This window comes from Balaenoptera borealis (assembly GCF_965194805.1).
Source record: "Balaenoptera borealis genome assembly, chromosome: 13".
Classification (NCBI taxonomy): Eukaryota; Metazoa; Chordata; class Mammalia; order Artiodactyla; family Balaenopteridae; genus Balaenoptera; species Balaenoptera borealis.
In genome coordinates this window covers 89,514,365-89,541,000 of record NC_138870.1, presented here as the reverse complement: position 1 = coordinate 89,541,000, position 26,636 = coordinate 89,514,365, and the positions used below count along the sequence as shown (strand labels likewise).

General features: G+C 41.5%; 1 long non-coding RNA gene across 1 annotated transcript; it reads left to right on the top strand.

Moving 5' to 3' along the window:
* Positions 1–25,063, top strand: LOC309609063. The gene is made up of 2 exons (XR_014233241.1): positions 1–940; positions 2,731–25,063. It is a non-coding gene; the product is annotated as an uncharacterized lncRNA (long non-coding RNA).
* Positions 25,064–26,636: the final 1,573 nt, after the last annotated feature.

The following is a 26,636-nucleotide window of genomic DNA, read 5'->3' as shown; positions in this document are numbered from 1 at the left end:
CTGACCTGTAATAATGGCAGGAATAGATGACAGTGAGAGAGCACTTTGTATTTGCCACAGATTAGTTCATTTCATCCTCCAAAGAAGCCTGTGAGGAGGAAGCTATTACTATCTTCATTTTGCAGATGAGGACACTGAGTCACAAGAAGGTAAGTGATTTGCCCAAGGTTAACACACAAGGGTCAGAGCCAGGATCTAAATACAGGCGGTCTGGCCCATGTTTTTAACCAATACACTGTAGCCACCTACCCAATTTGTCACCATGTTTTGAGAGTTATAAGAGATAGCTGGAAAATAGTAGGAATTTAATAAAATATTGTTACATTATTGGATGAAAACACATGTCAAAGTACCCGTCTTAGTTCCTGGTCCGTAACAGGCCTTCCAATTGTGTTAGTTCGCTTCCCTTCCTCCCTCTTCCAAAGCAACTCTCCTGACCGTGATCTTCCCCTCGGAAGCCCAGACGTGCCGTTCGAAGGTTACTCAAGAGAGAGTTACAGTGCTTGACAAATTCTTCCAGGAAATAGAGTTTTCTGAATAATGTGAATCACTGAGGTGGGATCTGCCATGTTCTAGTTGGTGCTTTCAATCAAAGGCATTCAGCCATGGGCACAAGCGCCATGAGCACAACACAGAGTTTCTATAACCGTTTCCAAGAAACCATGATTCTCGGTGAGAAAGCAGGGTTGTTATTTTCCATGAGGGGACTCTCAGTGGAGTAAGATTCCTGCCCTTCCCCGTCATGCTCTCCTGTCTCACTTCGCACCAAGGAGGAGGACAGGTCTACCTAACGATGAGCCTGAGAGAAGAAACTGGGCGTGCTCCTCTCAGCCTCTTAGGATTCTCTTTTCTGATCTGCCTGCAGAGAGAATACATTCTGGTCTCCTTGGCATCCTGGGGAAAGAACGCTGTGGTTGTCCAACTATACCAGTGACTACTGGTAAGTATCTAATTCAGGGGGAGTACTGAGTTCCTGCTGTGTCTCTATATCCAGGCAGAGCCAGTCCAAGTTGATCAGTAATAAAAATGTATGTTGATCTCCGTGGTAGACATTAATGCGGTTTGCCAAATAGTTTCTCTTCTCCCCCTCCTGGGCAGAGGCTTGGAGGACACGTCAAGGATCTCTTGTCATAGGCTGGGTCACGTGACTGGCTGTGGCCAATATTTTGGCAGTGAAAGTGACATGCGTCAGGTGTGGGATAAGTATTTAAAAGTCAGTATAGACTTCCGGTTTCTGGTCTGGTGTGTAAGGAACTTAGAAGTCTTCCCTCCATCAATAACAACCAATAAACACCTGAACAAACTGAAACAATCAACAACTCTTAGATCTGTCAGAGAAGGGAAGTCACAGGGCAAACTGCTGCTTCCAAAATTAGAGACAGACAGGTTGATACAGAGAATCACAATCTGCTGGAGCAGAAACTTCCACGGGCAACAGTGTGAATACTCGAACTGTAATTGAGGAACTGCTGGAGGCTCAGTACAGGCCACCCCGAGAGGAGGAAACTGCAGGGGAATTCAGTCATAGAAGCACCCTCGCCCTTCTGTGAGTTTTACCTCCAGGAACTCTGTTTGGTCCTCCCAGTGAATACTGGAGAAAATGTCATGCTTCCAGCAGGGGGAGGAAAAAAGGAACCATTGTGAATACGCCAGAACATTTGTTGTTCTTAACAAGGTCTGCCCTCAGGAAAAACTATTTACCGTCGCCTCACCGGCTATGGTTATAGCAAAGCCTAGCCTACCTGGGGCGAGGGAATACTCAACTCCAGCCCCCTCCTTCCCTCTGGTCCCACCTAAGGAGGAAACACTGAGAAGCACTGGTGAGATTCACAGTCCAGTGGCACAAGCTCACCAAACGACTGAGACTTAATCAGCGGGCTATAGAATGATCACCCTCTCTCCTCTCTTCATGCCCTACCGCTACATCATTAAATGCGCTACCTACCGCATTTACCATAGTTCCTTCCACCTAGTACATCATGTCTGCATTTCTTCAACAGAAAATTATAAGACATTCTAAAAGGCATCAAAATGAGCCAAAAAAAAAAAAGCAAAACACACAGTTTGAAGAGACTGACCAAGCATCAGAACCAGAGTCAAATAGGTCATGGGTGCCGGAATTATCAGACCAGGAATTTGAAACAATTATGATTAATATGCTAAAAGGTATAACGGATAAAGTACCTGTTAGTCCATCATGACCAGAGGCAGAAGTTCTACCACTGCTATTTCACTTCTTTTGTCACACAATTAGCAGCTGGGCTGCCCTCACTACAAACAGGCTACTTTTGGTGTGAGAGTCACAGCTATGAACCACATGGGGACCCTGGTTTCTCATGTATCATCAACAATTCACATTTCACATGTGCTTGGACACGTGTGTCATGGCGGAAGCTGCAGGCCAAATGCACTGATAGCAAGACACCCTGTAATAACTAGGGGTTACGAAATATTTTCAGGTCTGACACAGTTTGCTCACAGCATGTGTATTTAGCCTTTGCTTCTATTACATCAGTGGCTGTGTGTGTGTGTGTGTGTGTGTGTGTGTGTGTGTGTGTGTGTACACATGCATATAAGGGCTTTGAGGTGAGTGGCAGGAAGTCAATGTACACTACCTACCATTTTGTAACCTACTTTGTGACATGTGCCAAATAACTTAAAATACATGATGACTGCTAATTTTGACAATGACCGTGAAAAAGAAATGCAATTCTCATGCTTCTTTTACAGAAACTGAGTTCAAGGGCAAGTTCCTCAAGGCCATTCAGTGGATCTGTGATGAAGCCGAGTTTTGAGCACATATCTGTCCCTCTTCAAAGCTGCATGTACTTAACCACCATGTTCTTCTGGCTTTTAATACTTCACTTCCTGCTCTGCCTGGAAAGATGGTCAACACATGGCTGGGCCTCAATAAATAATTTTGCATTAACTGAATCTTAAGATAGATTACTATCAAAACTAGCTGTGTCCCTAGCACTTACCTCCTTCGTAGTGCCTAGCACATAGTAAATGTTTAATAAATAATTTTTGCTTTAATATGCATTATTACATCTAAATAGGTCATAGTGCTATAGAGTGTGATGACTCACGTTTAATAATGGGTAGCATTTTATATGTCTATTTGCAAGCCTTATTTGTCTATTTTAATATAGTGTGATGTTTTCATAAGGAAAGATAAAGCACAGCTGAATGGAAAAGAATACTTCCTTTGACCAATTCTTTCTTCTGAACCGCGGAAGCCTAATTACTCAGCCCAGGAGGCACTAACTTCAGTAATACTACTACCTCCTTGCACAGACAGAACATACAAACATTTTGAGAAAACAAACAGCCTAGGGCAAGGAGAAGGGAGAGGAAGGAGAATATTGTTTTTCCAACTTCAGTGTCTACTGACTTTATCCTGTCAAGAACATTTGGATGGGGGGCTTCCCTGGTGGCGCAGTGGTTGAGAATCTGCCTGCCAATGCAGGGGACACGGGTTCGAGCCCTGGTCTGGGAAGATCCCACATGCCGCGGAGCAACTAGGCCCGTGAGCCACAACTACTGAGCCTGCGCGTCTGGAGTCTGTGCTCCGCAACGAGAGGCCGCGATAGTGAGAGGCCCGCGAACCGCGATGAAGAATGGCCCCCGCTTGCCGCAACTAGAGAAAGGCCTCGCACAGAAATGAAGACCCAACACAGCCAAAAAGTTAATTAATTAATTAATTAATTTTTAAAAAAAAAGAACATTTGGATGGTTTTATGGCGAATTAACCCTGTCCCACTCTCAATCTATATGTTCCTGGAGGTTTGCCCCATCCTCACTCACCACCACCCCCAAGTTCCAGGAGTGGGCATATGACCTCCACCTGACCTTCTGATCTACTACCCAGCTTTATGGCACAGTGATGTTTTCTGTACCTAATTTGTTCCGTTTTATGTTTTATCAGAGCTAGCTCAGTGTGGTTTAATTCAAGGACCTTCAATGGAAACATTGAGAAAGAAAAGTTTTCTTTTTTCTGGACTAGAACCTTGTGGGAGAAGCCTGGAGATGCTGACAGCCATCTCATCACACCAGGAGGGAAATGGACTGAGAATGTCACTGATGCAGAAGAAAGCTGTCATTTCTAATGATAACACTTAGGCCTGTAGAACCAGCCTCTCTTGAACCAAAATCTACTCAGAATCATACAGGTAGCCGGACAAATTCCCTTTTACGCTCAAGTCAGTTTGAGTTTCTATCATTTGCAACCCAAGAATTCTAAGAGGAAGGGGACCAAACAGGTTCTGTGTCCCACTTGCCTGGGGAGGGAGTATCACTCCACTTAATTGCAGGAGGTATGTATTAGTCTTCCCCATGTGATAAATAGGCAAACTAAGACCCAGAGAAGTTAAGAAACTAGGCACACACAATTAGGAAGTAGTTGAACTTGGATCTACTCCTATCACTCTCTACCTCTAAAAACCTAGGTCCTAGGAAAGGACCTAGGTTTTTAGAGGTAGAGAGAGATACAACTGAATACAACTGAATACAACAATTCAGAGATACAACTGAATATAACAAGAGCAAATTTCTATGAAAAATTACCCTTTCTGGTGGGATGTGTAGAAAGCACACTAAACAAGAGAGACCGATTCCTAGCTTTTTTTTGTTTTTCTGGGGAGTCTGGCTCACCATACCTTTCCTATGACTTGGAGCACTTTTCCTCTCTAAATCTCAGGAAGTTTTTTGTTTTTGTTTTTTGGTCTATAAAACCATGGGGTTTAGATAACCACGGGCCTAGATACTCATGATCCAAGTTCTTTCCATCCCTAAAAATGTAAAATGTCAATTCTTGACTGTTTTCTTAAAATTCCCAAGTTAGGTGATAGAAGAACCAGACATTGAAGCAAGCCAATAGGCGAAGGTTCCCTCTGTGAACCTTTTCTCCTAATTTGGGCAAATGGCTGAGGTATGTGTAATTAAAACTGCAGAAATAACAAGCTTCCGGCCAAGTTCTGCCCTCACTTAACCATACTCTCGGGGGTTGATTCGGGGGAGGGGGGCAGCGGATGTTGAACCCAGGGTGGAATTTGGCTTGATATGTGGATTCTTATAATTTCCAAATGATGTCAGTGCACTTATTTGAGAGACTGAGAAAGTGCTGAGTTTAGTCTATTTACCTCCATAAAGAAAAACTGAAAACCGCTGGGCTAGGGCCAGTGTCGACCAATGTTATAAAGCTAAGAACACTCTTGGCAGGGCAAAGTCATTCGGGGACGATCGTACCCAATTCATGTCGATTTATGGTTGCAGCCTTTCTTTCTGATTATAGTGTGTTCTAAGATAGGGAATACCAGCCCTGTTCTTGTCAACTGGCTCAGAGAAAATGAATCTGCTAAAAAGTTTTGTCATCCGTTGATCCCAGAACCACTGAGGTTATAGAAATTTCAACAGCAGCTAAGAGAGGCCAGAGTTAAGTACTCATTCAAAAGAAAGACAGCAAGCTATTGAAAAGATCTGTCTAGTTAATGCAACTCTATTATAGAGTTTTGGTTCTAATTAGCCAGATAATGTCTTTGCATTCCTGTGTCCTTTCACCTTTGAGTTGCCCTCTATTAGGAGCTCTAGGCAGATCTTGGATGATATTAAGATGGTATATATCCAGGGGACCCAAGAATTCCAACATTCTATCTTGCTCACCCATCCCGTCCCCCAGGGATTTCCTAAGATAATAAAGTATGGTCAGGGTAGAGTCGGATGAATGAGGTAGGTGGCCTAGGTTTAAATCTTGCTCACTCACCAGTGAGGAAACCTCAGGAAATTTTTTCACCTAGGAAAAAAAATGGATAATAATAGTACCTTCTCACAGGGTTGTTACAAAAATAAAATGAATTACTTTATTCAAAACACTCACTGTTTGGCACCTAGTATGCACTCAATAAAGGCTAGCTATTAGTCCTGAAGGTGCTATACACATAGGAAACAAGACCAAATGTATTCAAGGTAAAACTTCATTTTTATTGGGATCAATATCTGATATTCCAACATGTGGCACTCTGGTAAGCAAACAGGTCTAATTGCTTACAAAGGCTCCTACCTCCCAACTGCAACTCTTGGGTATTAATCACCTTCTGCATGGGCCAGATGATCCAGGGGACCAGAGTGTTCATGACAACTTTTAGGAAGGCATGCAAAGAAAACGAAAGACAGGATTCAGTAGTCAGACACTGAGGGATCTTGGCTCAGCTTAGGGATATCACATCAAAACAGCAGCAAGAAGCAGCAAAGAGAGGAGAAAACTACTTGACATTTTAAAATATAATGATCAGGTTCATCAGTAAACATAGCCTGGGTAATGTCCCAGAATTTGGCCCATCAGATATGCAGCTCCTCATCTGGAGGAGAGTGGGGGAGAGGCAGGAAAGGAAACAGAAGGGGACTTAGACAGCCTTCCCCCACTCCCAACCCCCTTACTTCAGTGACTCTCAAAATGCAGTGGGTGAACCATCACATCAGACTCACCTGGGATGTTTGCTAAATGCAGATTCCTGGACTCCAGGCAAATATACTGTGATGGTTAATTTTATATGTCAACTTGACTGGGCCATGGGATGCCCAGATATCTGGTTAAACATTATTTCTGGGTATGTTTTGTGAGGATGTTTCTAGAAGAGATTAGCGTTTGAATCAGCAGACTGAGTAAAGCCGATGGCCCTCCCCAATATTGGAGGGGGGCATCATCCAATCCACTGAGGCCCTGAATTGAACAAAAAGGTGGAGGAAGGGAGAATTCTCTTTCTCTGCCTGACTGAAACATCTCTCTGTGCTGGGACATCAGACTGGGACTTAACACTCTTGGCACCCCTGGTTCTAAGGCCTTCGGAGTTAAGACTGGAACTGAAATACCAGCTTCCTGGGGCTCCAGCAGGTAGATGGTAAATTGTGGGACCTCTCAGCCTCCATAATCATGTGAGCCAGTTCCTCATAGTATCTCTGTTTATATAGAGATACATAAATAGCTATACAAATCTGTTTTTTCTATCTGTCTACATCTATATCTATATCTCATCAGTTATATTTCTCTGGAGAACCCTAATACACATACTAAAACTGAATCTTTTGGGGTGAGGATCAAAACTCTGCATCTGACAAGTTTCCCAGATGAACTGAAGTTTAAGAAACAATTATCTGTTTCACTGTGAAGTCATCAAAGAGTGGAGGTGGTATTGTAAAATGCTTTTAAGTAGTCCTATTTTTGCAGGAGGGATACTTTATTATGAGGGAGGAGCCATAAGGCCTGGCAGCCACTCCCTACACTCAGGATGGAAATAGCACTTGGCCAGCTGGTTTGGGTTCTGGTCTCCATCAAGAGCTCAGCCATTCGAGAATCTGGACTCATCATAGGGCTTGCCTGCATCTCTCTTTCCTTCTCTGTCAATAGAAGAAAGGAGCTCTCCCTTGCTTTCTTCATAGGGTTCTTGTAAACACTGAAGAAGCTGATGTGTGAAAACCTTTTAAAACTTATATAACCCAAGGAATTATGTATTCCTGTGAACTCAGAAATAACCACCCTTCCCGCTTCCCCGACAGTTATGGGGAATCAGAGGTTTGTGTTTTCCTCCACAAAGATCATGTTCACCAGATAATTACAGACTTCATTTTATTCAACTTGCGGATTCAGTCACAGAATGGATGCCTGTAACTCATGGCAAAGTACCCCGCTATTTCAGGCAAAAACTTTAAAAAAAATCTATCTTCTCTCACTAATATCATTAAATAGATACCGCACTGGAACTCTACTGACGGCTCCCTTGAGCCCCAGGTCTGGATGCCCAGCTGTGCCCTTGGTCTCTCCCTCTGGATATGCCTCTGCTAAACCCACCGCGCCTCTGTGTCCCAGACTGAACTTCTCACTTTCCATCCTGAATAGATTCCTCCTCTAGACTTTCTCATTCCCATTCATGGCTTCGCTGTCCTCCCAGCACCTCCAACTGAAGGGCCCGGGGTCTACTTGGACCTCTCCACCACCGGTCACTCTCCATCTGGATAGAGTTTCTTGCTCACCAATTTCTTTCTCGAAACCCCCTATCCCTGCCCTCATTCTGGCCCCCATCTATCACCACTTTGGCTCAGACTCATGGCTGTGTAGTAGTAAAACTGCTGTAAAATAAAGTGTAGAGAGTCAGCCCAGAGCAGTCATTCTTAAATAAGTGAGCATGACAAAAAGACAAAAGACATCACTTATGTTGACACATATGTGTTCGCTGGTTGACAAGACCCAGGAGAAGATTTTGGAGGTTTTCCCCCTATGGAACCTCTGCTTTCGAACATATTTAGGGAAGCTTCTAGCTGAAACGAGAGCAGCATCTCTCCTGGGAACACTGAGATACACAGAGTGCTTCTGCTTGTTTAATCTCACCATTGTTGGATCCTTTCCTGAAAATAAACTACATTCCATGGAGATTTGGGGGTTATATTTTTGTCCCACGACAACAACCCCCTAAGGATGCAGGGCAGGAAGCTGGAAGGAGCTGGTTCACAATGGAATCCCTGAACCACTATGATGGCCCTGGCCTGCCGCCCTCTGGACTTCTGGTTGTGTAAGATGAATAACTCCCCTCAAGCCATCACTGGTCAACTTTTTTGTTGTTTGTGATCAAATGTAAGAGTGAAAAGACAGAGCTGGAACCTAAACCTGAGTCTATCTGAGGCCAACACCTGTTCTCTTAATCGCTACTCTCTACTGTGGTTTATCCAAGGCAAGAGCTTGTACAAATGGAGAAGAAATGAGATGTCCTAACATGGCCAGAGAAGGCTTAGCTGACAGCTGGTATCCTGTTTCGAGATTCCAATCTGGATGACCATTCTGAGAGGTACCATCCATAGCTAGCCAACTCCAACTTTAGAGCCATGTTGAGCATGCTAGGAGCTAATCTGGTCGTGTCTTAGGGATGGGGTTGGAGTATGACACCGATTTGGTTTTCAAAACTTTGCCAGGGGCTATTCCTTTCCTTTGACTGTTCCCCAGGCCTTCAAACCTGCACCTCTACCTCAGGAAATTTTATGAAATCAGGATCTCAGTAACTGAAGGCATGGCCTCCATCAACATTTGAATCAGATGGTCCTTCCACTCTGGGTGATAGAAAGGAATTCTCTTTGCTTTGTGTCCTAGGAAATAAGAGGCCCTCATCTAATTTGATCTGTATCTGAATCCTGCAGCCTGGCACCAAACAGGAAACATGGATGAAAATAAAAAATTATGGTGGGCAGTTTCATACTAATCAGAGTCTGGCTTCCAGGGCGTGCCTAAGGAGTCAGAATGAAAGAAAATATCATGGCAGAAAAAAGGAGGCTGGGAGAGCTGGAGAGAGAGAGGAGCCAGATGACTGATGGCAAAGGAATGCAGCATCAGCTTTTATCAGGTTTGACATGGCATCCGTCCTCGCTGCAGGTCCCATTCTCCAGTGTTTACATTTGTCACATCTCTTTTCCTTCCAAACAAAAGATGCTTGACAGTCTGAATGGGTAATTTGTAAGGTGCCAGAGTTCCTCAGCCATCCGTGCATATACATTTTGGGTTGAGAAGAGGGCAAGTGGAGGGCAGCAGCTACATTTTGGAAGCAATGAGGCCATGATACCACTGAAACCTGCCTAGCGCAAGAATAACATATTGGGAGCCATTCTCCCCATCGTGCAAAACTTAATTAATGACTCTCTCACGCACTACAGAGACCAGTGTGCACCAAGCCTAAGACTTCAAGAATGAGGGGTAAAGCAGATCTGCAGGAAAATTTAGTGATTTTGACTTTCTGCCCAGGCTAATAAACTTCTTCATGTTTGCAAAACTCTCATTTCAGTTTTGGTTGTCCTGGCCTTACCTATTGCATGAAAAATCGGTTGACATTTCTCCCCTCAGGTGTTTAGAGCAATTAGGGATTTGTCTCCATTTTTGCGACAGAACTAAGAGGGGGTATGTGTGTGGGCGGTGTGAGCATGGGGTAGAAGTCTCCACTGAACCTTGCAGTCTTGATTGGAGTTTTGGCCACAATAGCTGGACCTCATCCAATTTATTTCAGCTTTGCAAATAACCTCAAAGGTTGATCAGCTACTTGTTTGTTTTAATCACACTCACCATCAGAACACCAAACCCCCTCAGCTCAGCCAATCAGCATATTTATTGGAGTTACTGTTCCGAGCAGACACAAGACATGACTAAGACAGGACCCAGGTCTTCAAGGGATGACAGTAGAGATAAGGAGAAAAACAGGAATGCAGTTTTCTGTGTAAGTGCATGTGTGAATTTTTCTTGGAAACGACTCTAACTCATACCAGATTCACAAAAGGATCTGGGATACAGTAAAATGTTGTAAGAGAGAGCACTGCTAGGAGGCTCTGGAGACACCTGGGGTACTTGGGCCAGGGAGTGACTCTCCATGAACCTTGGTTTCCTCATTTGTGAAATGGAAATGACATCGTGGGCTTGGTATGAGGATTAACTAAAATAATATATAAGAGCATTTTGCATGATGCCTGGCACACAGCAGGGCATCGATACATGTTAGCTATCATGAGGAAGGAGGAGGAGGAGGAGGAGGAAGAGGAGGGGGAGAAGAGGAAGAAAAAGAAAGAGAAGAATGAGAAAAAGAAGGGAAAAAGAAAGCAATGGTGTAGGGAATTTTCTAAGAAAGTACCACGCTTTGTGAGCCCCAAGAGCTCTGGGGCTGGAGAAATCAAGGAACGCTGCTTAGAAAATGGAAGACAGTATTTGGCCCTTGAAGAGCAAAAAGTTTCAAACTGAGAGAACTGGGGAGTGTTAGGGTTAGAGCCAGGGTGGCTCTAAAAGGTTAAGGAAGAGGACAGAAATAGGGTTGAGGGTAAGTTAAGGTTCTGTCTTAATGTTAAATATCTAGGCTGAGGAAACTGTAATACTGTAGCACAGAGAATTAGCCGAGTTCAGCCCAGGAGACGGTGGCAAGGAGAACTGGCCAGGCCAGATGGCCCGTGTTGCCTGAAAGTGGATGACAAGTTAGGCAGAGAGAGAGTCTTGGAGCAAAGCAAGCAGTTTCTCTGGAGTGTTGTTACAGCAGCTCCAGAAGTCCACCTGCCTTTTTACACAGGTCTGCACGAGCCCATCCAGGTGAATGCCATGAGCTCATCAACAAGGACCATGTTGCATGCATCTCAGGCTCCCCAGCTCTCAGCCCAGTGTTCCACACATAGCAGCTGCCAATAAATACTTGCCCAAAATCCAAGCTAAAGAAAAGTCTCCTAGAAACACAGAAGGGAAAAAAATGTCACTCTACAGCCACAGCCCGTCCAGTTCTCCTGCACGTGTCACCCTCTGTTCCTCCATAACGCCAGATTCTCCATTGCTCTTGACTTTGCTTTGTGACATTTTCACCCATAGAAGAGAAGACAGGTCAAGGGTGTGCCATCTCTTCTAAATCTTCTACTTCCGCTGCTAAAAACCACTTTTGAGACAGGTTGATATAGTCAAAGGAACAAAGAAATGATCATCTTTCGAATACAAGCTGTGCTATCTCGGCAGGTATGACGTATGGTTAAGTATTTAAAACTCTAAGCCAGGGTTTCCTCATGGGTAAATGTTGTGTTAATGACGACTTTATCAGGCTGCAGTGAATTTCAGACAGTTAGGATTTCTGGTGGTTTTCATCCATTCCTAAAGACCTGCATCCTTTTCTTTTCTTCCTGGGAATCCTTTTCCTTCAGACTGAAGAATTTCATTTTGCATTTCTTGTGATGCAGGTCTGGTGGCAGTGACTTTGCTTAGCTTATCTTTATCTGAAAATGTCTTTATTCTGCTTACATTATTCTGAAGGATATATTTGCTGGATATAGAATTCTAGATTGACAGATCTTTTTTCTTTTAGCACAGTAAAAATGTTCTTGCACTGTCTTCTGGCTGCCACAGTTTCTGATGAGAAGGCAGCAGTCACATGAAACATTTTCTCACCTGTGTAACATGTCAGGTTTTTTTTTTCTCTGACTGATTTTAAGATTTCTTCTTTATCTTTGCTTTTCGATTGTTTGACAGTAATGTTAGCTAGATGCAGTGTTCATTGTTTTTATCCTGTTTCAGTTTGCTGAGCTTCTTCCCAAAATGTAAGGTACATCAGGGCAGGGATCTTGTCTGTTATTTTCATTGTTGCATCCCTAGTGCCTAGAAAAAAGCCTGGTTTTGCATCATGAGGTTCAGAGAGGTGTACCTTTCCCAAGCTGAGCAGCCATTAGGTTTCAGGAGTCAGAATTTGGAGCCACTTCCCTTTGACTCCCTGCTTGTATTTCTACTCTACACGAAGGCAGGCCAATCACACATTGTGTTTCTCATATTAGTAGATGTGTCCTCTCCACAGCTGATATTTTCCAGTCAGGAAGTTTGCACCATTCTCTCCCTTAGCCTACTTCCCTTGGAAACAGGACCTGACTTCAAAGTATTTAATGTGCATTGAATTAACAGTAGCCTTAAAATGAGATGTGCTATCTGCTCTCTACATGAAAATATTAGATCCTGTAAAAGGGACCTAGCATGAAAGAAATTCTAGTCTAATGGAACTTCACTATGAAAACCAGCAGAGCAAAAAGTTTTAAAACCGTGTTAAAATTTATTTCTTCAGTTACCAAAAGGTAAAACAAACTTATATAGAGCCATTTTTATTTGTATCAGAACGTACTTAATAAACACCAATTTATATATAACAATTCTCCAGATAAATCAAATGAGCCCACCTCTAAGATCTTTCACATGAAAACACCAAGTACAAAGAGGTCACTGAAACAAACTCATGGAATAATACATTTCTAAAACCCTGCACAAATTTTCCAAATGCACTCACATGCATTGTTTCATTTGATCTTCTGACATATTTTGTGAGGAATATGTGCTATCTATTATTATTATTAAATCTACCTTTTACATTTAAAGCTTGGGGAAGTTATTACTAGTACATGGAAGAGCTAAGATGTAGATTCAGATCAAATCCTATTTTCTTAGGGTTGACCAGGCTGCTTGAAGCAGTTGTACACAGATAAGGTAAAATATTTACTTCAGCGAAGACTAGAGTGAGTAATTTGAGTATCATATGGGGGTAGTGCTATTTACATAAGATGAGATTGAATTGATTGGGAATGTGTATGTGTGTGCGCAGTGTTTATATATGATATATATACACATACTGATGCATATATTTTTATATATATACACATACATACACTATATATACACACACATATATATATATAGTTAGGAAAATCTTAAGCATGAAAATATCATAAGCCAATTGAATGGAGAAGAGATGAGTGGGAAGACTTTGGGAGAAGAATCAGAGAGCAAAAAAGGAAAGATTCGAAGAAGTCAGAACGGAGAAACGGTCCCTGCTACCAGTCAGTCCATTCAACGGGGATGTAAAAGGTCCAGGACTCAAGGCAACCATTACTTCCACACCGATGGCTGACCTCACTCACTGATCATGGCACTCTTTCCACTGAGCTTGGATACAACTGCAGTTCTCCCCAAAACTGTGCTCCAAGCAACCATCGCCAATAGATCAGAGTCAGCACCAACACTGCCTTAGGAAATATTGCCTGACTTTACTCTCAGCAGTATTTTTAACTCAACACAGTGAACTGTGAGGACCTCCCGCTTAGATTCATCCATTCCGTCAATCACTGAGTAGTCAGTACGCTCTCCTGCAGCTAGTTCCTCCTTCTTGGGGTCTTAACTTAGATGCTGTCCTCAGGGAAACTTCCTCATGGACCCTATATATAATACAGTAAAATATATAATATGATATATTCTCATTTCTTTATCTCAGCACCCTGTTTGCTTCCTTCATAGCATTTATTTATTTGGTCACCGTGCTTTCCGTCTCCATCACTATGCTGAAAAGGAGGGCATGTCTGCTGCGTTCTCCCTCGTATCTCTAACACAGTGTACTTATGTGAGAAGTACTGACTCAATGATTGCGAATGAACAAATGAATGTCTACTTCGTGCCTGACCTCAGTGGGCTCACAGTCTAGGGTGGGAAATAACACTATCGTACTGTACACAAGCTCAAACAAAGTGCCAGGAGAGCACAAAGGAAGGGTAACCGGGACACCCCCCAAAAAGACCATCCTTAAGGGGTGGGTAGGGATTGCCAAAGCAAAGAAGTGAAAAAGGATATTCAAGTTCAAAGGCAAATTTTAAATGATAGCACTGAGGATGAACCTGAGCTTGACTGAAGCTGAAACCAAGGGAGGCATCACCGGGGTGGGATGGATGAGTGGCCAGCGGGGTCCACATCCATCAGGGCTCCCAGCAGCTGGCTTCTTCTGTCCTCTGCTCCCCTGCTCCCCCACCCTCCCCTCAGACCGCCTGGCCAGGAATGCTGTTCATTTTTACAATGGACGGACTTCTCTTTGGTAGACAGTCTAAGCCCAGAAATGGAGTAAGATTATCTTTGGTTTATTTTAGTCTCACTTTAAGGATCTTATCTCTAGCAAATCCACCGTCATGGTTTACCACGGCAGGACACGATAGGAAGAGCCGCTCTCCCCCCAAAAAAGGGCGATCATTTTCTCCAACCCCATCAAACTGTCAAGAAGTTATTTCTTATTTACAAATGCAGATACATTGCTTACAGTCCACAGGCCCTCAGCGAGGAGGGCAGAGATGAAATCCTGAGGTCGACGATAGTTTTGGTGTCTGGACTTTGGGGAAATTTTTTCAGGGTTTTATGGAGAATTAGCTTTCATACTAAACTTTATTAAATTCTGTCCCTGAATTCTTTCCCCTTTGGAAGGACTCTTCAGTCATTAAGCCTGGAGAACAGCCCACATCAGATGAATTCCAAATAAAATGTAGTGGAGGGTCTGGAATCCTCTGAGCACAGAAAACAGAAGTCCCATTAAATGTGTAGAGACGCTCACAACGAAGCCCGACTCACTTACACCCCAAGAACGGAGAGACTGACTGGGGTGAGGCCTGGTCAGGGGTCTCACGGGCAAGCGCAAAGACGGCAAACACCATTCTCCCTCGTGAGATTTTCTTTGGCCAACTGCAAAGGGAAAATCACTTGGAAATGCCGATTAGCCTCACTTCTTTTTGCCCGTTTTAATTCCTTTTCCCTTATCAAATCAAGATCTGTGACAGCTTAATCCCAACTCAAATGCTGGGTCAAATATTTAGAAGCTAAAAATGGTTTAAAAAAAAAAAAAAAAGACTGAGTGAAACCCTAGCCTGGACTCCAAGTATTTAATTTACCTTGATGTAATAACTGCATTGGTAATACCTTGAAAAAAAGAAAATGACATTCTTGGACAAAAAGAGCAGAGCTCCCCCACTTTCACCCCTATACTCTTTCCAGGAAGCAGAAATAATCAATCCTTAGCTGCCAGCAATAGAGAACAAATTGGGGGCTTTCTTTTTTTCTTTTGGTCCTATTTTCAAAAACTGTTTTTTCCTTAAACAATAGCGAATTTTACACAGTGAATACACAAACCATGTATGCTCTTTGCAGGCCCAACCAGCTTGGAAAAAATATATTCTGCAAAGTTTGATTTTAGCACAAGAGAACAATCTAGAAAGTCATCTACAGAGGGGCAGGACTAAATGTTTCAGAGCTCCTTGGAGGCAGAATGAAGCAAGAAAAGATTCTTCAGCTAAATCAGTACTGAGCCCTTGGTTCACAATAAATAGTACCTGTTAGGATGTGCCATCAACACTCAGACCTACAACTTTTTCACATTTCAATGTTTCTGGAATTACAATGTGTCTTACAATTACAATGTTCATTTATTTAGTGTAGTAGTGTTTCTTTTCTTCCTGAAAAGCTGTTATTAAACTGAAAGTGAGTCTTGTAATAAGTGACCCTTGAAGACTGAAGAAATTATTTACTACTATTATTATTAACTAAAGTGAAATGACACAGAAACACATCACACGGGAAAGGACTCTGACTAATGGATTAGTAAATGGACAAATAATTGTCCAGACCATGAAGGCCTTTGACAGCAATTCTTAGGAATTTGTCTACAATACTTAATGTTTTTGGAGCCAAGGAGTGGCACACCTGGAGACATTTATAACAGTGATATGGAAGGGAAACAGGAGGAATGAGAGGCTAGAGGAAGGGTGAATAAAGGCAACTGGAACTGTCCTGATGGGAGCCAAGAGAATCGGAGCTACAGCCACGTCAGTGTCCAGATGGAGAGAGATGGCAAGATTCGAGGGATATTTGGAATGTAGAATTGTCACAATTTGGTCACCCACTGATTGTGGACAACCTGCTTTGATTTCCATTTCACACAGACATGGATGTTGAGCTTCCTCAGTTAGCATGCAGACTGAAATGGAAAGAGCCAACTAGGCCTCCAGGCCATGAATCTAGGACATCCTTTGGAAGCCCTGTGCTCTGCAACACACACTAAATCTTTCAGCCATTTAGCCTGGGATGCCTAAAGCACAACAGGTATACCAACACATGCCAACACAGGTATACCAACACATGAAGACAGAGAAAAATGGATGCCCATGCAGCAGAGACAAATCTTAAAGGTAGAACTGTTTGTAACACAGGGAGAAGATACATAGAATGATATCCAAACTTCACCAAGGGCACCATCATGTTTGAAGTTCAAGAGGGTTTTAGCTTTCAAGGAATTGATTATATAGGTCTAAACCACAGTAGGAAAACTGATCACTCCATAGATTTTGATGCATTTCAAATAAAATTCAAATTCCTTAGCTCCATATCTAACCACCTTTCTACCTTCCACTGCTTTTTGCACCTGTACCAATAATTGTTAATGACTATCACTTACTGAGCATATACTATATGCCAGACATTTTGCTAAGTACTTTTACATTATTTCATTTAATCTTCAGACTAACTTTATATGAATTATTATCATCATCATTATCATCCTCCTCCTCATTTTATATAATAGATGAGGATGCTAAAAGTCTCAGAGATTAACCAAATTGTCTAAAGTCAAGATGTTAGTAAGTGGCAGATCTGAGAATCAAATTCAAGTCTAGCCTATAACATAGCCAAGTCGCTTCTATAGGACCAACCCTCTCACAGAATACAACTAAAAAACTCTGGGAAATGTTTTAAAACAAATATTTGAAGGCAGTACAGAGTAATTAAAAGCAAAAAGACACTGGAGGGGAGGGGAGTCAACACTTTGGACAGGCTAAAAGTCCAGCAGAAAGCCCAGTCTTACTAGCTTAAAGAACCAAAGAATAGAGTTTGGGGTGATCCCAGCCACTGCAAAGTGTGGGGCACAATTCCAGGAAAGAGAGATCCAGAGAGAGGGAACCCTAAATTCTATATATAAACCATGCGCAAATCTCTGGCTGAACCCTGCATCATGAATACATGAAGCAGACCCCAGGCAGACCGGCAAAGAATAAAATATTCAACTGGGATTGGAGCTGCCACCCGGTACAGGGGAAGCAATGTCTGCAGTCAGAGTCCAGCCAAGTTAAGTGCCCACTAGAAAAATATTCACAGGGTCCAGGACACAATCCAAAATTGATAAACAAAGAAACAGGAAAATGTGATATATTTTCAAGAGAAAAGGAACTAATGGGGGTCTCTCTCCTTGGTTTATAGATGGCCATTTTCATCCCTGTGTTTTTCACATGGTTTTTCTTCTGTATCCATTTGTGTCCTAACTTCCTTTTCTTATAATGACATCAGTCATATTGGACTAAGGTCCACCCTAATTACCTCATTTAACCTTAATCATTGTTTAAAAAACCCTATCCTCAAATAGAGTCACATTCTGAGGTTAGGACTTCAGCATGTGGCTAAGACTTCAACCTAAGAATTTGGAGGGACATACAATGTAGCCCATTACAAAAAGTCTAAAGTCAATGACTCAATGTTCCAACTGAAAAAGAAAAATGTAAGACTAAAGTAAAATTAGAGAGAAGTTAAGGAAAAAATAAAGCTAAGAAAAAAGAAAAAAAAAAAACCAAACAACTGAGAAAATTAACAAAGCCAAAATTGGAGTTTTCAACAAAAAATGGATAAACTCCTAGCAAGACTGGTTGGAAAAAAAAAGAAAGAAAACACCAAGTACTAACATTAGAAATACAAGAGGGATTATCATTATAGATCTTATAGACTTAAAAATGATAGTAATAGAATTTTATAAGCAACATTATCTCAACAAATTTGGCAACTTAAATGAAATGGACAAATTTCTTTACAACTTAACAAAACTGACACAAGAAAAAAACAGAAAATCTGCAGTCACAGACCTATTGAAGAATTAAATTCATCTTCAGAGAACTTCCAACAAACAAAACTCCAGGTCCCTTGTTTCAGTAATGCAATACATTAAACATTTATGGGAAAAAAAACCCACTAATCTTATACAAAGTTTTTTCATAAAATCGAGGAAGAAGGCATACTTCTCAGTTCATTTCATGAGGCCAGCCTCACTGTAATGTAAAACCTAACAAAGATATTACAGAAAAGAATATTATAGACCAAATTCCTTTGACTACAGATGCAAAATTCTTAACAAAATATTATCAAATTGAATCTAACAATGTACATAAAAAGAATATTTCATGTCCAAGTGGAATTTATCTCAGAACTGCAAGATGTTTCAGTATTTAAAAAGTAATCAATGCAATTCAACATATAAAGAGAACAGAAGAGAAAAAAACATTTTTAATAGATTCAGACAAAGCATTTGAGAAAATTCAATCCCTCGTGATAAAAATTCTCAGCAAACTAGGAAAAGAAGAGACTTTTTTCAATCTCATAAAGGGCATTTATAAAAAATTGATAGGTTAATTCATACTTGTATCACTGAATAGTGAAACAGTAAAAACTTGTCCTCTGAGATTCAGAAATGGTTCATTTCTATTGAGCCACTGTACTAGAGGTCCTAGCCATTGTATACAGTTAAGAAAAAAAAATAAAATGCATAAAGTTCAGATAGCAAGAGGTAAACTGTATCTATTTACAGATGGTGTTACTGTATATGTAGAAAAGTGCAAGGCATCTACAAATAACTCTTAAAACAATAATCACAGGATAGATTATTACATAAAAATCAAATGTATTTATATATACTAGTAGCAAACAGTTATAAAAAGAAATTAAAATAAAAACAGTTAAATTTGCAAAAGTGTAAAGAACATAAAATACTTCAGCATAAGTTCAACAAAGGACAAACAAGACCTCTACACTGAAAACTACAAAATGCTGCTGAGAGAAATTAAAGACGACCTAAATAAATGAAGACCTATATCATGTTCAGGGGTTGAAAGTCCCAATAGTGTTAAGATATCAACCATCGCCAAGTTGATTCACAGAATCAAGGCAATCACAATAATAATCCCTTCAGTGCTTTGTTTTACAGAAATTGACCAGCTCATTCTAAATTCATATCTAACTGAAGCTTGGAAAAAAATACAAAGTTAGAAGAAATGATACACAACTTTGTAAAAAAAATAAAGGTCTGCTAGTTTCTTAACCACTAAACATATACCTACAAAAACTGTGACGTGTCGAAGATTTTACTATACTTCAATCTAATAAGTTAGTCTGCCATGGCTTCTTAGATGCTGGCAGAAGTTATGAGACTTGAGTTAGAGAAAGAGAACAGTTTATTAGTCACAGTTATGGCAGTAGTCAGAGTATCAGCCAGTGTCAGTCCCCAAGCCCTAATCACAGGGTGACATGAAGAGGACCAGGTGACATCTGCACATATGGTAGGCTGGATTCCACGGGAGGAACCCTTTAGGAAAGACCTTAGGGAACCCAAATCTTTTCCAAAGGAAAGTAAGCCTGCCTGACCCTTGCCCTGGAAGAAGACATTACACTAGACAGTAAACAAAGTTACCTCTTGTTCTAGAGGGAGACACCATATCTTCCAAGACTGTTCACAAATACAAACATTCTTGACGAAACAGCCTGGAATGAATGCAGTTGGTGCCCCTGCTCGTCAGATCTACAGAAATGTGAGAAATCATGTTGTCTCTCAACATCACCTACCTTACAGACCCAACAATTCTACTCCTAGGCATTTACCCAAGTGAAACAAGAACCTATTCCCTCTAAAACACTTGTGCAAGAATGTTCATAGCAGCTTTATTTGTAATAGTCAAAAACTGGAAACAGCTGAGGTGTCCATCAATAGGACAATGGAGATGCAAACTGTGGTACATGGTACAAAAGGGGACTCCTTGGCAATAAAAATGGAATGAAGTACCATGCATGCGATAATATGGGTAAGTCTCAAAAGCACTGTACTGAGTGAAAGAAACCTTACCAAAAAATGTGCAAACTGTACAACTCCATTCATAAACATTCTAGAACAGGCAAAACTAATTTATAGTGGAAAAAGATCCGAACAATGGTTGCCTCTGGGGGTGTGGGAGCAGGGAATGGTTGGGTAGAGTCATGAGGGAATTTTCTAGGGTGACAGAAATGTTTTATATCTTGATAGAGCATTGGGTTACACATATATCAAAACTCACTGAATGGGACACTTAAGATTTGTGCATTTCATTGTATGTAAATTTCATCTCGAAAGGAAAAATTTTTAAAGAACCACAAATATTAAACTCTAGTTAATGGCATGCATCCAAAGGATTTAGGCGAGACGGGACTGACGTCTGCAATTTACTGTGAAACGCATTAAAAAAAATAGATTGATGGGTGGATAGACAGATAAATGGTAAAACAACTATAGTAAACTGTGAATTGTAGAATCTAGTGATGTGTTCACTGTAAAATTATTTAACCTTTTCTGTATGCTTGAAATTTTTCATAATAAATTCCTGGGGAAAAAAATAAAACATCAGAAACCAAGAGAGAGGGGAAAAAAAAAAGACCTCAAGTCTGTTTGACTCCATAACCCAATCTCTCAACTATTACATGTTGTTTCCTCCTTATGAATTAAACTAAGCCAAGCTGCTCTTCTTACCCCATCAACCCCACATTTTCTCACCTCCTTGCCTGTGTCTATGCTGTTTCCCTACCTGTGAAACTCATTACCACTAATTTTTCATGAGCGATCCCTACTAAATTTATTAGCAGAAAATCCATTCTCTTCTTCCTTTCAGCAATTCCTTCCTTTACATTGTCCAAGAACCTCAGGAACTTTTATAGTCCAGAAGGGTGTGTCAATCTGATTTCCCACCCAAGCAGACAGAGAACTAGGGACTGATCAGTCTTCTATGACCATGTTGCCATTGAAGACTGGTCCTACAGGTCCAACGCTTGGCTGCTATGGCAACTCACTGTGGTCACTGAAGTTCTTTGGAGCAGGATGATCTTAGTTACTCAGGATTAAGCTCTGAAATGCTTAGGTTTGCAAGATGGAACTCAGAGCCTGAGTTTTTAGGCTTATTTGAAGTCTAATCCCTCCCAGCAGCACTGAGTCAGGATGGCTTATGATACCTGCCAGCTCTTGGCCCCAGAACTGCTGTCTATTTTCTGTCAAGGGTGATAGCAGTTTTCCTATACACCTTCAAAACACAAAGAATCTGATTACACTCTTTTCCCCAAACTGTGGGTCTATATTATCATACTTCTAAGTGAGTAATAATAACCACAGTACTACTACTAGTATTAATAATAATAATAGTAATAATGGTTCTTGGTGACTCAAAAGTGATTTACTCTTCCAGAGAAACTTTCCAAGTGACTGTGAGATTCTCATACCCACCCCAAGTAGGGGGAATTGGAGGGACAGGGAGAACGGAGGTGTGTGGGACGTACTACCTTCAAGGATTCTAAAAGCAATATTATTCACCTCTCAGGCTGAAAAGTAAATTTAAAACACAATGTTAGTCTCTGATGGAGTATTCCACTACTTATACGTATAAGTACTTTCACACATTGATGTTATGGTGATTAGTAAAATACAAATTAATTTAAAGGCATTGCTAATTTATAGTGACTTTTGTCATTTCCTATTTCTCAATAAATGGGTATCAAAAGTCCAGCAACTGTCATGCATGTGTGTGGAGGTGAGGAGGAGGGATAACGATGCAAATTTTAGGATATTACGATAGTGTTTACACTCAAAACGTTTGTGCCATTCACCAAATAGGATTCCTCTTATTTCACCTCGTATTGTTATCTCATTATTTTTTGAGCCTCTTCCATGTGCCAGGCAGTGTACTTAGGTGCTCTACCTACTGTGATGAGAAAGACACTTTCCCTGACTTCAAGAATCCCAAAGGCCAGCTGGGGCAGCCACGAATTAGCCATCACAGTATGAGAGGTTAGTGCCACTGTAGGGAAGGACAGAGTGCTAAGGGTATCTAACTAACCAGAGGAGCCTCCAGCAAGACTTCACAAAGAGGGCTATGTTTAAGTTCAGGCTTGAAGGATACGCATGAGTTAGCCAAGCAAAGAAGAGAGGAAAGTATATTCTGTAGTAGACCGAGGGCAGGGCTTGGGTTATGGCTAGAGACAAGAGGAGGAAAGGAAAGTTGAAAGAGCTGAAAGCAGCCCTATCAGGCTGGGGTGTAGCATCCTATCTGTGCGAAGGGGAGAGAGATGAAGTTGGAGAGGTGGACCATAGCCCGATAACAAGGCGCTTTCAGAGCTGCATTAAATTTGAGAAAACTAAGCTGCAGAGACGTACCAAGAAACTTACTCAACGGTATAGAGTAAATGTGGCACAGAAACCAGCCTGCACTCCTGCCTTTCAGGTTTTAAACCCCAAGCTGCCCACTGACTTCCCTGAGACAGGTATAAGGGCACATTTCCCCAGAATGAGGGTGACATGCAGGGGACCCAAACCCAAGCCCGTATCATTGACTAAGCACTAAGAGTAGGCAAGAACGCGTTGGTCCTTATCACCCACCTGGGACCCTCGGGGCTAATTAATCATGCTGACAGCTCCCTGGATGTAGTCAGAGGATTATTTTTTTCCTGAATGCTGCTAGTTTAACCTGAGGCAAGACTTTCCTTCATGACACCAGGACGAAGCCTTGTTGAACATGATGAATGTCTTTTGGAAAAGAATAACATTTTGATAAAGGCCCTTGCAATCAGCCTCCAGGTTAGAACAGTGTGGTTTTCCTTGCTTGTTTTCACAGTCATCTTACAAGAAAGCCAGCTTTATCTCTGGGCTCTGAATCAACTAACCTAGAGAGGGCTTTATGATTAAAAATCAAGTAAATAACTTGCCCTGGTCTCTGACTTTTCATAAACAATTATGGCTGGAGCTGCCATTTAGATTCCAACTTTCTTCCAAAGCCCAGTGTGTACCTCACTATTCCAGTTTCTGACTCCCCAGCGGCCCCTGAGGATCACGATTTGGGTTTCAACTACAAAGAGGGCTTCTCCACTGCCCAGAAAACAGATGTCATACGAGCTTTGGAGGCTTTTTGCTGCATGTTGTTATTTTAATCCCAATTTTTCGGCATTAAATGTGACCTTTTCCTCATTCATATAATTCTCCATTTTCTTATTTGAAAAATGCTTCCACATGAAGAGGAAGAAGAGGAAGAGGAAGAATCAAGAAACAGCCATGGAGGGAAGGAGGAAGAAGGTGACTTTCAGGAAGCATTTGGAAACCTACTCATGGGAAGAGGAAGAGTCTCCTTTTGGCTGCATACCAGTGGAGGGGCTGCCCACCCCCGATCTGTGATCTTCCAGGGACCCCCCCCCCCGTAACCTGGATGCCCCTTAGTGGGAGTAGGAGGAGGGGGACCAGGAAGAAGCCCAGTTGCGAAGGTCCCATGAAAGCCAACGTTGGCAGAAGGCGATCCTCATCTCCAGTCCAAACTCTGGGCTCCTAACTGGCTTGCCAACTCTACTGCAAATGCAGATTCCAAGGCAGGAGAACAAAAACAGATGTCGGAAGCCAGGGTATGGGGTAGGGTTCTGCAAATCAGCTAGGAAAATAAGGACAAAATGGTGGGTCAAGACTATGAAAGGAGCTTACTTAGAACAGGGACTGCTAGCTTGCTGGTCTACATGAGGGAATCAGCAGGACGTATACTGTATATGCTCACAAGCACATGCCCACACACGCGCACACACACACAGGTGTAGATAATAGTCCCTAAAATACAACAACCAGCTAATATACACCATGATTAACTAAGGATTGGGTTGAGCCTCTCTTTAATTGTATCTGCCTCCTTTGCCACTTCTGTTTACAAACAATGTACTTATATCAGAGACTATTGCTACTAGTCATTATTAGCACACCTAGATGCATTATGTTTAAGCTTTGAAAGCTAAAAGGGAAACAAGGCCTTATACAGGTATATATTCTTTATCCCAATAATTCCACTTTATACTAAAAATTTATACTAAGGATATAACTGAACATACCCAAAGATTTATCTACAAGAGTATTGCTATAGACTAAACGTTTGTGTTCTCTCAAAACTCTTATGTTGAAACCTAATCCCCAGTGTACGGTATTTGGAGGTTGAGGCCTTTGGGGGGTGATCAGATCATGAGAGTGGAGCCCTCCTGATGGGATTAGTCCTATAAAAGAGGCCTGAGAGTGCCCTTGCCCCTTACAACATGTGAGGTCGCAAGGAGAAATCAGCAATCTGAAACCCAGAAGAGAGTTCTCATCAGAACCCAACCATACAGGCACCCAGATCTTGAAGTTCCAGCCTCCAGAACTAGGAGAAATAAAGTTCTGTTGTTTATAAGCCACCCAGTCTATGGCATTCTGTTATAGCCATTCAAATGGACTAAGACAAAAATTGATGACAAAGTAATTTGTAATAGAAATATCCAACAATACAGGATTAGTTAAATCACGGTACATCATAAAAGTCAAATCTCAAGCTATTAAAAATTACATTGGGGCTTCCCTGGTGGCGCAGTGGTTGAGAATCTGCCTGCCAATGCAGGAGACACGGGTTCGAGCCCTGGTCTGGGAAGATCCCACATGCCGCGGAGCAACTAGGCCCGTGAGCCACAACTACTGAGCCTGCGCGTCCGGAGCATGTGCTCCGCAACAAGAGAGGCCGCGATAATGAGATGCCCACGCACCGCGATGAAGAGTGGCCCCCACTTGCCGCAACTAGAGAAAGCCCTCGCACAGAAACGAAGACCCAACACAGCCATAAATAATAAATTAATTAATTTTTAAAAAAATTACATTGTTGGAAAATATTAATTCATTTAAGCAGATGAGAAGTATTTATTTGGCACCAACAATATATGAAATATGATAAAGTAGAAAAAACCAGCAGGTTATAAAATGGTAGTCATAATACACTTACATTTTCTTAAAAATTTATAAATACATGTATAAAAATGTCTGAAAGATAGACAGCAAAATGTTAGTCAATGTTAGATTGGTGGGGCTATAGATCACTTTTTTAAAATTTATAATGAACATATATAAATTATGTAGCCAGAAAAAAAAATACAATTTTTTTCAAGTCAATTGTTTTGTTTAACCATACATAATAGACCTGATATGAAAGCCGATAAAGATTTTGACATTTAATGCTGAAGTGTTCTCCACACAGACTGTCGCAGCTCGCCCAATTCCCCATAACCTTAAACCATAGGTATCATTATTATTTTTAAATCTGTACCAATTTGATGGGGAGCAAATGAATAGTCACCCCAGTCTTTTAATCTGCTCTTCCTTGATTTTCTCATGAGGTTGAACATGTGTTCATATGACTGTCGACCATGGGTAGGTTCTTTTGTTAGCGATAGGTCTGTTCTTTAAGGTTACAGAAACCTCCCCAAACTCAGGCATGCTTAGATTCTGAGCAGCTGAGCCCAAGCATCCAGCCCTCCGGTGCTACCTCCCAGCTTCTCCCAGGCATTCGTTAGATCAATGACTTTCAGCCTTGCCTACTTATCACAATGACCCGGGGAGCTTTAAAAACACTGAAGCCCGGGTCTTACCTCCAGAGTCGCTGATTTAACTGATCTAGGTGCAGCCTAGGCAACAGGATTTTTTAAAGCTCCCCAGGTCATTCTTTTTGTTGTTGTTGAAGTATAGCTGATTTACAATGTTGTGTTAGTTTCAGGTGTACAGCAAAGTGATTCCATTATATAGATATAGATAAATATAAAAGTTATACATATATACACACATATGTATATATTCTTTTTCAGATTCTTTTCCATTATAGGTTATTACAAGATATTAAATATAATTCCCCAGGTCATTCTAATGTGCACGAGGCTGAGAACCACAGCTTCACAGAGGCTCTGCTAATGGCGTTCTAATGAGCATACTGAGATGCTGGAAAATGCCTTCCATTAGCATCTACACCTGCAGTGAAGAGCAGGGCGATGAAGATGCATACAAAAGACAGAGATAAGGAGGGAAACAAATAGATTCATCTCCAGCGTCATCTCATTCTTTTAACATATTGGCTCAATAAATATTTGAGCATCTACTAGGACAGTAATAACGGTGCACATTTATTGAACATTTATTATGGGTCAGGCTCTCTTCTAAGCCCTTTACATATATGCCTTCAATAATCCTAGGAGGCAAGTACTCATCTTATATAGGTGACGAAACTGAGGCACAGAGAGGTTAAGTTATTTGCTTACAGCCACACAGCTATTAAGGAGTAGAGGCAGGATTCAAACACAAACAAGTTAACTCTGACGTTCATGTCATAACACCACATGCCAGATGCTGCAAAGGCAGCTGGTACATCATAGTACAAAACAAAACAGT